This window comes from Capra hircus, chromosome 24, assembly GCF_001704415.2.
Source record: "Capra hircus breed San Clemente chromosome 24, ASM170441v1, whole genome shotgun sequence".
Taxonomy (NCBI): Eukaryota; Metazoa; Chordata; class Mammalia; order Artiodactyla; family Bovidae; genus Capra; species Capra hircus.
The window spans coordinates 43,509,344-43,525,456 of NC_030831.1; positions in this window are offsets into that span (position 1 = coordinate 43,509,344).

A 16,113-nucleotide genomic window follows, 5' to 3' on the forward strand; every position below is an offset into this window, starting at 1 on the left:
AAATTTTTATTTACTTATTTATTCATTTATTTTGGGTGTGCTGGGTCTTTGCTGCTGCTCAAGCTTTTCTCTAATTGTGGCTAGCGGAGGCTACTCTCTAGTTGTGGTGCTCGGGCTTCTCATTGCTGGGGTTTCCCTTGTTGTGGAGCATGGGCTCTAGGGCTCTCAGGCTTCAGGAGTTTTGGGTCCCAGGCTCCAGAGCACAAACTCGAGCTGTGGCACACAGACTTAGTTGCTCCTCGGCATGAGGGATCGCCCCGGACCAGCGATGGAACTGGTGTCCCTTGCATCACAAGGCAGATTCTTTGCCACTGAGCCACGAGGGAAGCCTTATGTCACTTTTTAAATTCATAATATTTTACTTTTAAAATTTAGGTTGAGTAAAATATGACACAATATATTTATATTTGTTCATTCTAGGTGATAGGTACAGGGCTATTTGTCTTATTCGTCTGGAGTTTTTTTTGTTATCTTTTTTACTGTGGTAAAATAGACCCAACACCACCCCTCCTCCCTTCATTCCGCTGAATGTGCATCTCTGTAGTGGAGGGCAGGGAGGACACCTGTCCTTCCGCTGACGCCAGAAAGAACGTTCAGATGATCATCAAACTGCCTTATGCTGAGTCTCATGAAAACAAAGTAAACTCCCTTAATTTAAACTTAGAAATAGAACAGCTGACCTTCAGTTTCATTTTCATAGTCCTGTCAACTTAAAAAGAGTGTATAACGTGAAAGTTGTGAATTAAGTTTTATTTGGCCCAAAATGAAGATTGTATCCCAGGAGATAACCCCTCACAGTAGCTCTGAGAAACTGCTCCAAAGAAGCATTGGGGAAGGTCAGTATAGATGTGATTCTGATGAAGACTGTGATCCTGATGTGACTCTTGACATGCAATCAAGCACATATTTTTCCAGAAAGTTTCTTTTATTCTCGTAAAGATTGCTAGTCACAAGGAACAGTTGTCACCTTGAAGGACTTCAGTGCCTTTCTAGATATGAGGAGATACAAGAATTGGACTCATAAAGCTGGCTCTTCAAAAATCTGTCTGAGGACCAGTCTTGCCAGTTTTTTCCCTTCTGAGTACAGAGTGCCTCATTTCTGCGCTCCACCCTGAACTCCTTTCAGTGGGTGTTGAAGGTCAGCAGCTACAGCAGCAGATGATTTAATCCCTGTTGAGCTAGATGGCAAGTCCCAATTTGCAGTTGACAGTTCCATTGAAATGTTCCACTACAATTTACTGAACCAGTCCTATACTATTAGGCATTCAGATTGTTTCCAGCTTTTCACTATGGCAAACTAGCAGTAAAACAATGCGTGTTACCACAGAGATGTGGTCCTAATTCCCTTCCCTCTGTGAGTAAGGTCCAGAAACCTAGCAATACAAACTGGCCATGAAAATCCAGGACCCGTGGAATCCTAGACAAATGGACACAACTTGTCTGAAAACAAATGTATGCACAGCTTGCTTTAGGAATATATCACAAAATCCACAGGCCTGTGTGATGTAAATGGATGTATTGATAAAGATTTGGAATAGTGGCCAGAGAAGAGATGCAGTGCACACCTGTTCACCATCCGCTAGTGCACATGAAGGTTCTCTGTGGCCACCCGACTCCCATTTGAGAGAGAGCACCCTCATGGTAGGGGCTTCCCTGACAGCTTGGTTGGTAAAGAATCCGCCTGCAATGCAGGAGACCCTGGTTTGATTCCTGGGTCGGGAAGATGCACGAGGAGTATAGGCTACCCCCTCCAGTATTCATGGGCTCCCTTGTGGCTCAGCTGGTAAAGAATCCACCTGCAATGTGGGAGTCCTGGGTTTGATCCCTGGGTTGGGAAGATCCCCTGGAGAAGGGAAAAACTACCCACTACAGTATTCTGGCCTGAAGAATTCCATGGACTGTATATAGTCCATGGAGTTGCAAAGAGTTGGACACAACTGAGAGACTTTCACGAATCCTTGTGGTGACCATGTGGAGTGCTAGGGGCCTGTCCGTGCTGTCAGGCAGAGTCCGCTCAGGGGAGTCTGCACCCTGGCTTCCATGGAGCCCCTGCACTCTGCTGATGTTCACCCCCCGCCCCAGATACTCTGAGCAGGTACCCCAGGATGCACAGGAGGATACAGGTGAAGCTTCATCTTCTAGGGGTGAAGATACTCTTTGGAATCTTATGCCACAAAGCAGGACAACCCCCAGCCCTGTCTTTTCTTGTTCTCTAAGCTTTAATCTCTTCACGGCGGACCCCACCCTGGCCTCCCCACCAGCTGGTGTGTGTGTGTGTGTCGGGGGGTGGTGTGCAACATGGAGAAGCTCCTGCTGAAGGACTTGAAACTGATCAGGTAGAGCAAGAATCCCCACAGTGAGTGGAGAAGAGAGGCTGGTAGTCAGCGGAGGTCACCCCAGGGTTGGGGAGCAGAGGCCCCCAGAGGAGCACAGAGCCTGCAGTGGGGCTGAGGCCATCACTTTGGGGGTCAGCCCTCTGGCCTCAGGGCTGTGACCAAAGTAGCATTCATCCCAGATGGGCCACGTGGGGCCACACACATGGACCAAGGTGATGCGGAGTCACATGGACCCATGTTGGCTCCGCTATGGACCCCAGCCGTCCAGCCTCCTCGGAGAAGTACTGTGCTAGCAGAGATGGGCTGTGATCCCTGACCCCCAACCACCCTGCCCCCCATCATCACCCCTCAGACAGAGTCCTGTCCTGGGTCCCTCGCTCCTCCCCACCACTCCCCACCCCAGGGCCAGTAAGTCAGAGTGTGCCCTGAAGGACAGGGCCAGGCTGGGTGGAAGGCACCTACCCAGGTGGCCCAACCTCAGGGGGCAGAAGATGGGAAGGGCAGGATGCAAGGAGTTTTAGGCCCCAGATCCCGGATCCAAAGGCAGAGTCCAGACAACTACCCACAGCAAAAGCTGGTGATGGCTTCTGCAGTGTATTCACTGAGAGTGAGCCATTATATTTACTGCAGCTGTCAGTGGTGAGTTTAATACCAGCTGAGCAAACGTGGGAAGTCTCACACTCTCTAGTCAGAGGCACTAGATTGACCAGATTGTTGGAAAATGCACAGAAATGGCTTATGATGGAAGGGAGGAGAGTGTGGGGGACACATAAGCCTCACTGCCTAAAGATAACTTTTCATGTTGATTTTTTTTTAGTAATCTTCTTTTAGCTAGGAATCTGTTTCATAGGCTATGGATGACTTACTCTCTTTAGTTAGGCTTTCAGACTAACTTTCATCAAAGTGTTGTTGCAAGGAAGGGTAATGTTTTCACAGAGCCTGCCAAAACAGATAAGAATGACTTAAAAAAAAACAAAAAAACAAAAAAACAAACAGGGTTCCCAGAAACAAATAATGACCTTTTTCAAACAAAGATTCAGAATCCGAATTTGTGAAAAATGCTGTCTCAATGCTTTCTATAATATTCTGGGGATTGCTTTAAAGCAAAAATAATGGTTTAATGAACAAAAATATGTGGTTTTATTTTATTTATTTATTTTTTTAACAAAAATATGTGGTTTTAAAGACTGAGGGTTTATAAATTTTTTAACTGATTTTTAATCTTTTATGGGCTGGTAAGAACTTTTCCTTATAGTGTGAGAGAGAATGATAATTGCTTCTTTGTTGCATAGATTTAAAACTGGGTGAAAGGTTTTGTCTTTAATCATCCTGCATCCTTCAGCATGTAGCATTAGCTTTGAAATGAAAACTTTACGTAAGCAGTTCTGCCTGTCTGATTCTCTTCCAGGGAAGAAAGAAAAGAAGAAAGGGAGGGAGATAGGAAAGAGAAAAAAGGAGGAAGTGGGGGGAAAGAGAGAGAGAAAGGAAGGGAGGAAGGGAGAGAGAAAGAGGGAAGATAGAAACTTCTGGGTTCACAGTTAATGGGCCATCCATCTAATGATGTCTGTTTGTGACTGTGATTGAAGGTCATTACCAGAGGATGGTCCCTGCCCCAGAGTTCTCAGCAGTGCCCCTTGCAAAGCCTGCTTGTTGTATTCCTCTCTGGTCTACTGGACTAGGTTGTTTGGGGGCAGGGGCTGATGAGAATCATTTTGGAAAACTGACTTCTCTCATTCAGACATAGCTTTTCCGGAGCAGAGTATTTTCAGAACACTTACTGGCAGCACAACATAGATGACATCACAGAAGTAATTCCCGCACTGCTGAGCTGCTCAATTCCCCAGTTAAACACTGCTCTGATGTCACCCTCATCCCGGCAGGAGTGCTGCTAACGTCGTGTGCACTCAGAAAGCCTCACGACCCCAGGAAGGCTGCTGTGGACTAATATTAATTCCAAATAGCAAGTAATTCTTTTTCCTAGTCAGTACTTTCTTTCAAATATATGGATTTAAACACACTTAAGTTGTTGTGGAGCTTTGAAATTTTGAACCAAAGTTTAAAAATTTCAAGTGATTGAGCCTGATCCTCAAACTATACCAGCATCAGAGTCAGGGATATGAAAAGATGAGAAGCTGTGGTTTCTGCATGCTTGCTAAATCTTTGTCCCAGGCAGTATGTTGGGAAGAATCGAGAATATTGGCATTATTTGTTGTTCATTGTTCAGTTGCCAGTTGTGTCCAACTCTGCGACCCTGGGGACTGCAGCACTCCAGGCTTCCCTGTCCTTCACTCTCCCCCTGAGTTTGCTCAAACTCATGTCCATTGAGTCGATGATGCCATTCATCCAGCTCATCCTCAGTCATCCCCTTCTCCTCCTGCCTTCAATCTTTCCCAGCATCAGGGTCTTTCCCAGTGAGTCAGTTCTTTGTATCAGGTGGCCAAAGTATTGGAGCTTCAGCATCAGTCCTTCCAATGAATATTCAGAATTGGCATTATACAGAAATACATGTTCTCTGTTCACAGAAAGATGTCTATGAAAGATGTGTAATCCTCTTAGGTTCCTGGCCAGAGTCTAGACATCTGCAGGATGTTGAAACATTGGTTGTGTGATGACCCACCCACCCCTCGAGCTCTGTTAATCTGAGAACTCATCACTCCACCAAAGCAGAGAACGATTTCTGCTCCTGTGAAGGAGCGAGCTGAGCAGCCAGGGAAGGCCTCGCACCCTAGAAGTCTGGCTTCTGTCTACTCTCTGCTCCCAGGGATGGTGGGGCCATGAGGGCTATTTGGTCACCAGGTTGAAGAGGACTGGCCCCGGATCAGTTAACCAACCCCAGCAAGTGTCACAGGCATGTCCCTATGAATCATAAAGCAGAGGCACCCAGGCTGGGATCCCCGGGGACCGTTTTCAGAGCCACAAACTCCAGACTTGATCACACTGCCCACAAGGGGAACCAGGACACCAACGCAGTAAAGCCAGCTAGATATTCCTTCTCAAAAAATGAAACTTTGTGGCTGGAGACCAAGCCAGTCAACAGAGGGTAACCTGCAGCTCTGAGACCCTGGGGAGATGCAGCCAGACGAGGACAGAGCTCAGCACATCAAGGAGAAATATGGTCAGGAGAGAGAGGTGGGTCCACACAAAGGCCATGGAAACTGAAGACCTCCTGGTCCCAGAAACAGAGACAGGCAGCCTCTCTGATGCCTTGGAACCCCTACTGTGGCCCAGCTGAGTTCTTGCCAGTCCTTAATCATCAGGGACTTAGGGCGCTTGCATCACCTGGTTATATCCCTTTAGAGCGACCAAAAGCTTCCTGAGATGCCACTAAATATTCAGCTAGTTGGTAAAGGCTGCAACTTGTTTCATTTTATGAACTAAACCAAGCATAGCTGAGCGACTGAACAACAACAACAATAGTCAAAGCTATGGTTTTTCCTGTAGTCATGTACGGATGTGAGAGTTGGACCATAAAAAAGGCTGAGGGCCAAAGAATTGATGCTTTCGAGCTGTGGTGCTGAAGAATACTCTTGAGAGTCCCTTGGACAGCAAGGAGATCAAACCAGTCAGTCCAAAAGGAAATCAACCCTGAATATTCATTAGAAAGACTGATGCTGAAGCTGAAGCTCCAATACTTTGGCCACCTGATGCGAAGAACTGACTCTTTGGAAAAGACCCTGATGCCAGGAAAGACTGAAGGCAGAAGGGGACGACAGAGGATGAGATGGTCGGATGGCATCAGCAATTTAATGGACATGAATCTGAGCAAATTCAGGGAGATAGTGAATGACAGGGAAGCCTGGTGTGCTGGAGTCCACGGGGTCGCAGAGTCGAACAGGACTTAGTGACTGAACAACAAAAACAAGCATGGCATATTTATAAATCCCCTATTGTTTCCAATATTTGGCATTATAAGCATCCTTGTAGTCATATCTCCGAATGCATCCACAGTTTTTTTCTAGAGCTGAATTCCAAGAAATGAAATTGCTAGGCTGGGTGGATGTTTTAATGTGTATTGCTTATTGCCTTCAATTAACTTATACTTGGAGGAACAGTATTTGACAGCCCCTGTTTAAATCTGTCCTCCCAAAACTTACTATTTGTTGTCAGTCTTCTTATTTTTTTTGTCCCTGACAGTATGTTAGGTTGAAAACAAGACTTTCATTTTAATTTTTCATTTTATTAATTGAACTTTTTATGAGATATTGATGGGCACTTATAATATTTGTGTGTTTGTATGTGGGCATGCATGTGTACATGTCTTAAGTTCATGACCTTTGCTTATTTTCCATTGTTGTGGTCAATATTTTCTTATTGATCTGTAAGAGATTTTCAAGTTAACCCATTATCTGTCACATAGCTTAAATATTTTTCTTATTGTTTAATTTTAAAATTTTGTTTCTGTTTTTTGACACAGAGTTTTGCAGTGTTTTCCCTTATTCTAGTTGAAATTAGGAAAATAATATCTGATCATTAAAAAAACCAACAACAAAAATATGTAAAGTAAGAATGTGAAACTCTCCCCAACCCCACCGTTTACCCCATCATATTCCAATCCTAATCTGAGGGGTGGGTCTATTTTGGGGCCCCCTTTTTATCTCTGTTGACAGTTAACCCCTTAATGATTTCAGATAATGTTTACACTGCTAACATGCCAACTTCTGTCTCCTGGAACTGCCCTCTGAACTCACCTCTGATATCCAACGGCCTGGATGACACCTCCACTCAGATAACCTGAAAGTGAAAGTGAAGTTGCTAAGTTGTGTCTGACTCTTTGCGACCCCATGGACTGTAGCCTATGAGGCTCCTCCGTCCATGGGATTTTCCAGGCAAGAGTGCTGGATTGGATTGCCATTTCCTTCTCCAGGGGATCTTCCCAACCCAGGAATCGAACCCAGGTCTTCCTGCATTGTGGGCAGACACTTTACCTTCTGAGACAACAGGGAAGCAGGCATCTTAAACCTGCTGTGTCTGTGTCAGGTAGAATGGTCTGGGCTACTTGTGATGTAACTTAAACTTCATGGTCGGCTGGGAAAGTCCTGATGCAGATAGTGCATCAGCAGTAGCTCCAGGAGTCACGTGCCTGCTCTGAGCTCTGTGCTGGGATGAAACCTGCTCCCGCTCACACTGGATCAAGACAGTTGTCAGGGTACCAGCCTCACCCCTTCGAACCACAGTGTCCAGAGGAAGAAGTGACATTGTTTTCTGATGCATTTCTCTCAGGGAAGTATATACTCTGTTCTCATAAGTCCCCACAATACTTCTCCCCTAACCCATTCCTAAATCTGCCCTCTGGTGTGGAACACCCTGCACTGATTGTCTCAGGCCAGGTTTCCCAAATTAGCCATTAACCGGGAGAGATGAACTGACCCTTAGCGCCATTCCGCCAGCTCTGGAGGAGAAGGTGAAGCCAGCTTTTCCTGAATCACTTGGAGTAGAGGAAAGTCTGGTAAATATAGATACAAGGAAGAATCTAGGCTGGGTTAAATGGATGCAGACTAGGAAGTCATCAGTGTCCAGGGAGAAGTGTTTTACCTTCCTCCCGCCGCTGTGTCTTCCCTTAGTTCTCCCAGCCTTAGCAAAGAGCAGGGCCATTGTTGTTATTCAGTCACTAAGTTGTGTCCAACTCTCTGCAACCCCATGGACTGCAGGATAACAGGCTTCCCTGTCCTACACCATCTCCCGGAGTTTGTTCAAACTCACGTCCATTGAGTCAGTGATGGCATCCAACCATCTCTTCTCATGGCATGCCCATAACCACAGTCATGAAACCCAGAAGTCATACTTGAATCTTCCAGTCACCCACCCCTCTTGATGTATTATTTATGTCCTTAAGCAGTAAATTGACATTAAAGAAATTAAGAAAAGAAAACTATATGTATTTTACTTTTATCCATTTTTAAAATCTTTTTCTGACACTTTGGATCTTTGTTTAAATCCAGGTTTCCATCTGGTATAATTTCCCAGCTTTTGTTTCACTGAAAAGATCATTATTTTACCACCTTTGTTTTTTGAAGGATGTTCTCATAGTGATCAGTTCAGTTCAGTTCAGTCACTCAGTCGTGTCCAACTCTTGGCGACCCCATGAATCGCAGCATGCCAGGCCTCCCTGTCCATCACCAACTCCCGGAGTTCACTCACGTCCATCGAGTCAGTGATGCCATCCAGCCATCTCATCCTCTGTCATCCCCTTCTCCTCCTGCCCCCAATCCCTCCCAGCATCAGAGTCTTTTCCAATGAGTCAACTCTTCACATGAGGTGGCCAAAGTACTGGAGTTTCAGCTTCAGCATCATTCCTTCCAAAGAAATCCCAGGGCTGATTGCCTTCAGAATGGACTGGTTGGATCTCCTTGCAGTCCAAGGGATTCTCAAGAGTCTTCTCCAACACCATAGTTCAAAAGCATCGGTTCTTCGGTGCTCAGCTTTCTTCACAGTCCAACTCTCACATCCATACATGACCACTGGAAAAACCATAGCCTTGACTAGACGGACCTTTGTTGGCAAAGTAATGTCTCTGCTTTTCAATATGCTATCTAGGTTGGTCATGACTTTTCTTCCAAGGAGCAAGCATCTTTTAATTTCATGGCTGCAGTCACCATCTGCAGTGATTTTGGAGCCCCCCAAAATAAAGTCTGACACTGTTTCCACTGTTTCCCCATCTATTTGCCATGAAGTGATGGGACCAGATGCCATGATCTTAGTTTTCTGAATGTTGAGCTTTAAGCCAACTTTTTCACTCTCCTCTTTCACTTTCATCAAGAGAGTTTTTAGTTCCTCTTCACTTTCTGCCGTAAGGGTGGTGTCATCTGCATATTTGAGGTTATTGATATTTATCCCGGCAATCTTGATTCCAGCTTGTGCTTCTTCCAGCCTAGCATTTCTTATGATGTACTCTGCATATAAATTAAATAAGCAGGGTGACAATATACAGCCTTGACGTACTCCTTTTCCTATTTGGAACCAGTCTGTTGTTCCATGTCCAGTTCTAACTGTTGCTTCCTCACCCGCATATAGGTTTCTCAAGAGGCAGGTCAGGTAGTCTGGTATTCCAATCTCTTTCAGAATTTTCCACAGTTTATTGTGATCCACACAGTCAAAGGCTTTGGCATAGTCAATAAAGCAGAAATAGATGTTTTTCTGGAACTCTCTTGCTTTTTCCATGATCCAGTGGATGTTGGCAATTTGATCTCTGGTTCCTCTGCCTTTTCTAAAACCAGCTTGAACATCTGGAAGTTCATGGTTCACATATTGCTGAAGCCTGGCTTGGAGAATCTTGAGCATTACTTTATTAGCGTGTGAGATGAGTGCAATTGTGCAGTAGTTTGAGCATTTTTTGGCATTGCCTTTCTTTGGGATTGGAATGAAAACTGACCTTTTCCAGTCTTGCGGCCACTGCTGAGTTTTCCAAATTGGCTGGCATATTGAGTGCAGCACTTTCACAGCATCATCTTTCAGGATTTGAAACAGCTCAACTGGAATTCCATCATCTCCACTAGCTTTGTTCGTAGTGATACTTTCCAAGGCCCACTTGACTTCACTTGTTCACTCTAAGTGAGCGATCACACCTTTGTGATTATCTTGGTCGTGAAGATCTTTTTTATATAGTTCTTCTCTGTATTCTTGCCACCTCTTCTTAATATCTTCTGCTTCTGTTAGGTCCATACCATTTCTGTCCATATTGAGCCTATCTTTGCATGAAATGTTCCCTTGGTATCTCTAATTTTCTTGAAGAGATCTCTAGTCTTTCCCATTCTGTTGTTTTCCTCTGTTTCTTTGCGTTGATTGCTGAGGAAGGTTTTCTTATCTCTTCTTGCTATTCTTTGGAATTCTGCATTCAGATGCTTGTATCTTTCCTTTTCTCCTTTGCTTTTCGCCTCTCTTCTTTTCACAGCTATTTGTAAGGCCTCCTCAGACAGCCATTTTGGTTTTTTGCATTTCTTTTCCATGGGGATGGTCTTGATCCCTGTCTCCTGTACAATGTCACAAACCTCATTCCATAGTTCATCAGGCACTCTATCTATCAGATCTAGTCCCTTAAATCTATTTCTCACTTCCACTGTATAATCATAAGGGGTTTGATTTAGGTCATGCCTGAATGGTCTAGTGGTTTTCCCTACTTTCTTCAATTTGAGTCTGAATTTGGCAATAAGCAGTTCATGATCTGAGCCACAGTCAGCTCCTGGTCTTGTTTATCTTGACTGTATAGAGCTTCTCCATCTTTGGCTGCAAAGAATATAATCCATCTGATTTTGGTGTTGACCATCTGGTGATGTCCATGTGTAGAGTCTTCTCTTGTGTTGTTGGAAGAGGGTGTTTGCTATGACTAGTGCATTTTTTTTGCAAAACTCTCTTAGCCTTTGCCCTGCTTCATTCTGTATTCCAAGGCCAAATTTGCCTGTCATTCCAGGTGTTTCTTGACTTCCTACTTTTGCATTCCAGTCCCCTATAATGAAAAGGACATCTTTTTTGGGTGTTAGTTCTAAAAGGTCTTGTAGGTCTTCACAGAACCGTTCAACTTCAGTTTCTTCAGCGTTACTGGTTGGGGCATAGACTTGGATTACCATGATATTGAATGGTTTGCCTTGGAAATGAACAGAGATCATTCTGTCATTTTTGAGATTGCATCCAAGTACTGCATTTCAGACTCTTTCGTTGACCATGATGGCTACTCCATTTCTTCTGAGGGATTCCTGCCCACAGTAGTAGATATAATGGTCATCTGAATTAAATTCACCCATTTCAGTTTTCAACTTTTTAACTCATAGTGATAGCAAATTCTAAATTGACTCTTTCTGCACCCCCACCTCAAAAATGTCATTTCATTGCCTTTTGATTTAAATTATTTCTAATGACAAATCAGCTGTCATTCTTATTATTTTTTTCATGTAATCTTTTTTTCTCTGCCTCTACTTAAGATTTTCTCTTTATCTTTCACTTTCAGCAATTGAACTATGACATGCCAGGGTGTGGTTTTATTTATATTTTTCTGTTTGTGCGTGCTAAGTGCTAAGTTTCTTCAGTCCTGTCCAACTCCTTTCAGTCTTCTCAGGATCTGATATGTAAGGGAGTTGGACTACAGTTTTAGGTGTTCTTGACTTACCTCTGGATTCCATTGCATCAAGATTCTAGAATCCAGAATCTTAAGTGGATTAAACCAGCGACAAAAAAGAAAATACTATATAACTTCACTGTGAAACATATGATCAAAATCATAAAAACAGAAAGTATAATAGTGGTGGGGCTTCCCTTGTGGCTTAGCTGGTAAAGAATCCAGCTGCAATGCAGGAGACCTGGGTTAGATCCCTGGATTGGGAAGATCCCCTGGAGAAGGGAAAGGCTACACACTCCAGTCCTGACCTGGAGAATTCCATGGACTGTATAGTCCATGGGGTCAAAAGGAGTCGGACATGACTGAGCAACTTTCACTATAACAGTGGTTGCCAGAGGCTGAAGGGAGAGAAGATGAAGAATTAATGCTTAATAGAGTTTCAGATTTACAAGGTAAAAGTCTTATGGAAGTGGGTGGCACTGATAGCTGCACAGCCTGTGAATATCACTGAACTGCATGCTTAAACATGGTTAAGATGGTGAACTTTGTTATGTGTATTTTAACACAATACAAAAATAAGAATTAAATTTTTTAAAAAAGAATTAGAGTCTACCAGTCATGTAAGTTATTTTACTTTATACAGACACATAGGAAAGGTTGATCTTACTGAATTCAGGCAGGTTGTTCTGTGTGGATAGAAAGCCTGAGTGTAGAGGCTTTCCTTGCGACTCAATAGTAAAGAATCTGCCTGCTAATGCAGGGGGCAGGGGTTCAATCCCTGATCCAGGAAGATCCCACATGCCGAGGAGCAACTGAACTTGCGTGCCACAACTACTGAGCCAGTGCTGTAGAATCCAGGAACCACAGCTGCTGAAGCCTGAGCAACCTAGAACCTGTGGTTTGCAACAAGAGAAGCCATTGTAATGAGAAGCCTGAGCACCCCAACTAGAGAGTAGTCCCTGTTAGCCACAGCTAGAGAAAAGCCGACACAGCAACAAAAACACAGCATATTCATAAATAAATAAGTAAAATTATATATATAAGAAAGCCTGAGTGCAGCCAATGGTATTTCCGATCCACCTCTGTTGAGAATAACTTGGTAGCCTTCAGCTCAGTATATGCTGCTAAAGTTTTTAAATTTAGATAAAGAAATTAACTCTTTGGTTTAGGAAATTCACACCACACACACTACTACTGTAGAGAAAGGGGCAGTGATCTATGATACTATAAAATGTTACAGTAAAGAATCATCATTTTATAAAATTAATGGCTTTTAGTAAAAGCTTCTGAAATCACTTAGACTCCTCCATAATGAAAGAGGTGATGTGTCCCTTGGGCCCGTTTGTGATCTTTGTGCCAAACTAAATGTTAACAAGAATCATAAAGAAAAGTTCTGCTGCCAAACCACCACCTGTGCTCTGAAAACCCAAAACAGCAAAGAAGTGAAAAGTTAAACAGAAAGAAACAAGCTTACAACTTTGTGAAGCCAGAATAAACAAGGGAAGTGTGTTTACTAATATCCAGAAACATTTCAAAATATAACAATCTGTATCTACATACATTAAACCAAAGTGGAGCTTCCCAACTCCACTTGATCACCATGAAAATTACCTTAGTCTTTCCCATTTTCTTATCTGTGACCTCTAGCTTCAACATTGAGAACCCTGGTTCCCACCAAATATCTTCCATTTACTAAATTGTTCAATTACATGGTAGTAGTTTCACAACTGTTGACCCACATCCCTTAAGACCAGCTTTGAGGTGGGGTAGAATAGCTAGAGAACAAAGAGATGGTTGGGGAGGAGCCAGAGGGGCCAACAACCCAATGGGACTGGGGCATAAGGGGCCCAGGTGAAGGTTTCTGCTGACAGAGTTCCAGCCTTACAAGAACAAAGGGTCTCCAGAACCTGCGGACAGATGCATGTCTTCACTTATTAAGAGAGAAATACAGAGTCAAACAGTAAGGCCACTGTTTCTACTACATGGGAAAAATGGAAACGCTCAACGATCCCCCAGCACTTCCGCAGGGTGCAGGAATGCTGCTGGTGAGACTGACTCAAGCATGTTGCAAAAGGTCCCCAGATTCCACCAGAGCTCACACTGCACTGCTCTGACACAGCACATCTGCTGCTTCACACGGATGTTCATTAGTGCACTTTGCTCAAAGCAGCACAATGGACCCACTGTCCATCAGTGGGAGACTGGTCCCAATGCCTGGCATGTACAAACGCTCACTAATGCCTACTGAATGAATGAATATGTATTCACTTGTATAAAATGAAGCATCTATAGCAGTTTATATATACATACATATGCACATACTATATTCATACCTATAGAAAGGGTCAATATATAATGTTGAGCAAAAAAACAAACTACAGAATTATATTATTTATAATAGAATATGATTCTTAAAAAAATGTATATGTGTAATAAATTTCTGAAAGGGTACATTAAAAAAAAAGCCGTAATTCTGGCTATTTATGAGGAGCAGAAGTGGATGACAGAGGAGAAAGTGCTAAAGAAATATTTAGCTTTTCATTTGCTTTTTGAAGTTTAAAATCATAAGTGTTTATTACTTTTGTATAATAAAAAGAGTAAACAATCTCATTTTCACATCACTTCTTTTGTGTTTATATAGTTTCTCGTCTGTGGTGCTATTTAGAGTAAACTGTTTATATAAAGGTTAAACAAAACTAAAGGACAAACATATCTGGTATTCAATTTTAAGCGGTATTTGTGTGATACAAATGTCCTCAGGAACCCCAACCCTTCACTGAACTCTGCCCCTCACTTAAATGCTTTGCATGCATGTATTTTAGGGAACTTGATCGACACACCAAATGAAGCTAGATGGGAGGGAGGCTGAGGATTCATGGTAGCCAAGCTTGGGAGCCAAGTGACTGAGAGGGATGTCAGGCCCCAGTGAACACAGAGACTTTGGGGGGTCCCCCAGGGTAGCCTTGTCAGCAGTCCTAGAGGGATCTTGGTTTGAGCCTTATTTTATCTACTTTTTTTTTTTTAAGGTTTTTAATTCATTTATTTTCCCACCCCACACAGCATGTGGGATCTTAGTTCACTAACCAGGGATCGAACCCATACCCCCTGTATTGGAGGAGCAGAGTCCCAGTCACTGGACCCCCAGGGAAGTTCCTATTTTATTTACCTTTGAAAGAAAGGGTGACCCACTGAGAGTTAGGTTGCAAATTAAAGACCACAGGCTGTGAACCAGGTTTCTGGAAACATGGAGAAGTGAGTGGCCGTCATTCTGTCCTTGTAGCTGGGAGCTTCACAAAGGACAGAATGCTCAGGCTGGACAGTGAAGCGAGCAGGAAAGTTTGCTGGGAGGAGGAGGAGTGGCAGAGGAGCACCTTGGGAACAGGACAAACAGTGTGGGGGGACACTGAGAGCTCTCACTGACTTCCACTGACTGTCCTCCCGGCAGCCTTGCAGTTAGCCAGTGACTGGTTCTGCCCGTTGAGAAAACATTCATCAGTAATCAACCTAAGAAAAATGGAAATTGTTATGCTTGGGGTGCCTTGTGTGCACCAAAGCGTTCCTACGGCCTCAGCTTTGCTTCAGTTTCTGTTGCTCCCAAGGCTCCACTGGTCCTTCCTCTTCTCCAGGTTGGATCCTCTAGATCCTGTAGTTTCCGTGGGTGCCAGTATCTCTCCAATAAGTGTTGCCTGTGTTTGAGATGGCACCCAAGAAACCTGATGGATAGACACTAAATTTGGTAAAAAACAAAACAAAACAAACTTTTTCCTTATATAGCAAACAGTACAGTATTTCAATTCTAGCACAATTATAAAAGGTAGAACTTTCGAATTAATTTGGTCGTTTGCTGATATACCAAATCCCACTTCAGTCCATAAGTGCTTTGGAAATACAATGAGATCCTGTCACTTGACATTGATGTCACATGCAGCACAAAAATTTGGAACAAAGCCGTCTTGGAGATCATGAGTTTCCCATGTGAACAAATGTACATGGTGGCAACAGCTGAGGTGTGCAAGGTTGGGTGCAGCGCATGGGTCAGCCAAGTTGGACCACAGAGAAACTGCACAAACACAGAGGTGGAGGCAAGCAGCTGGAGGTCTTTACTTTGGGGTTCAGGGCGTCTCAGGGAAGAGGGAGACCCCAGAATGTTCTTAGTGGAGGACAGGTATAGCAGGAACACAACTTGCTGCAAAACGGTGTCATCTAAGTAATCCCATATTGAATCTTTGAAGAACCCGCTGAGGCGGGAATATTACCCCATTTTCATGATGGAGAAACCAAGCCTCAATCAAAGAAATGTATCTGTTTTTGCCTGGAAGACTCAGAAGGCAAAGTCTGGGATAAGGTCAAGGGCTCTGTCTTTCAGAATGCAGCTACAGAGAAGAGAGCAGGGGTCAAGGCCAGGCACCAAACTGGAAGGAAGTAAAGTACAATGTAAAATTTTATCATGAAAGAATATAGGAAACTGAGTTTCATTCACTTTATGATTTAAACAAATAAATTGCAACTGCCAATGTATTAATCATTCCTTCCAGGTGGACAAAGTTATGATCTAGCTACAGCGAGGAACGGAATACCTTGGCAGTAGGTGCTCTGTGTCTCCCAGAAGTGGAAACATTGTTTCTAGGTGAGAGTTCCTGATTTCACATCTCACCTAGAAGTAAACTTCAGTGGGTATAAAATCTCCCATCTCACTGCTGTCTTCCACCCTCAGTATAAATAGGTCTTCCA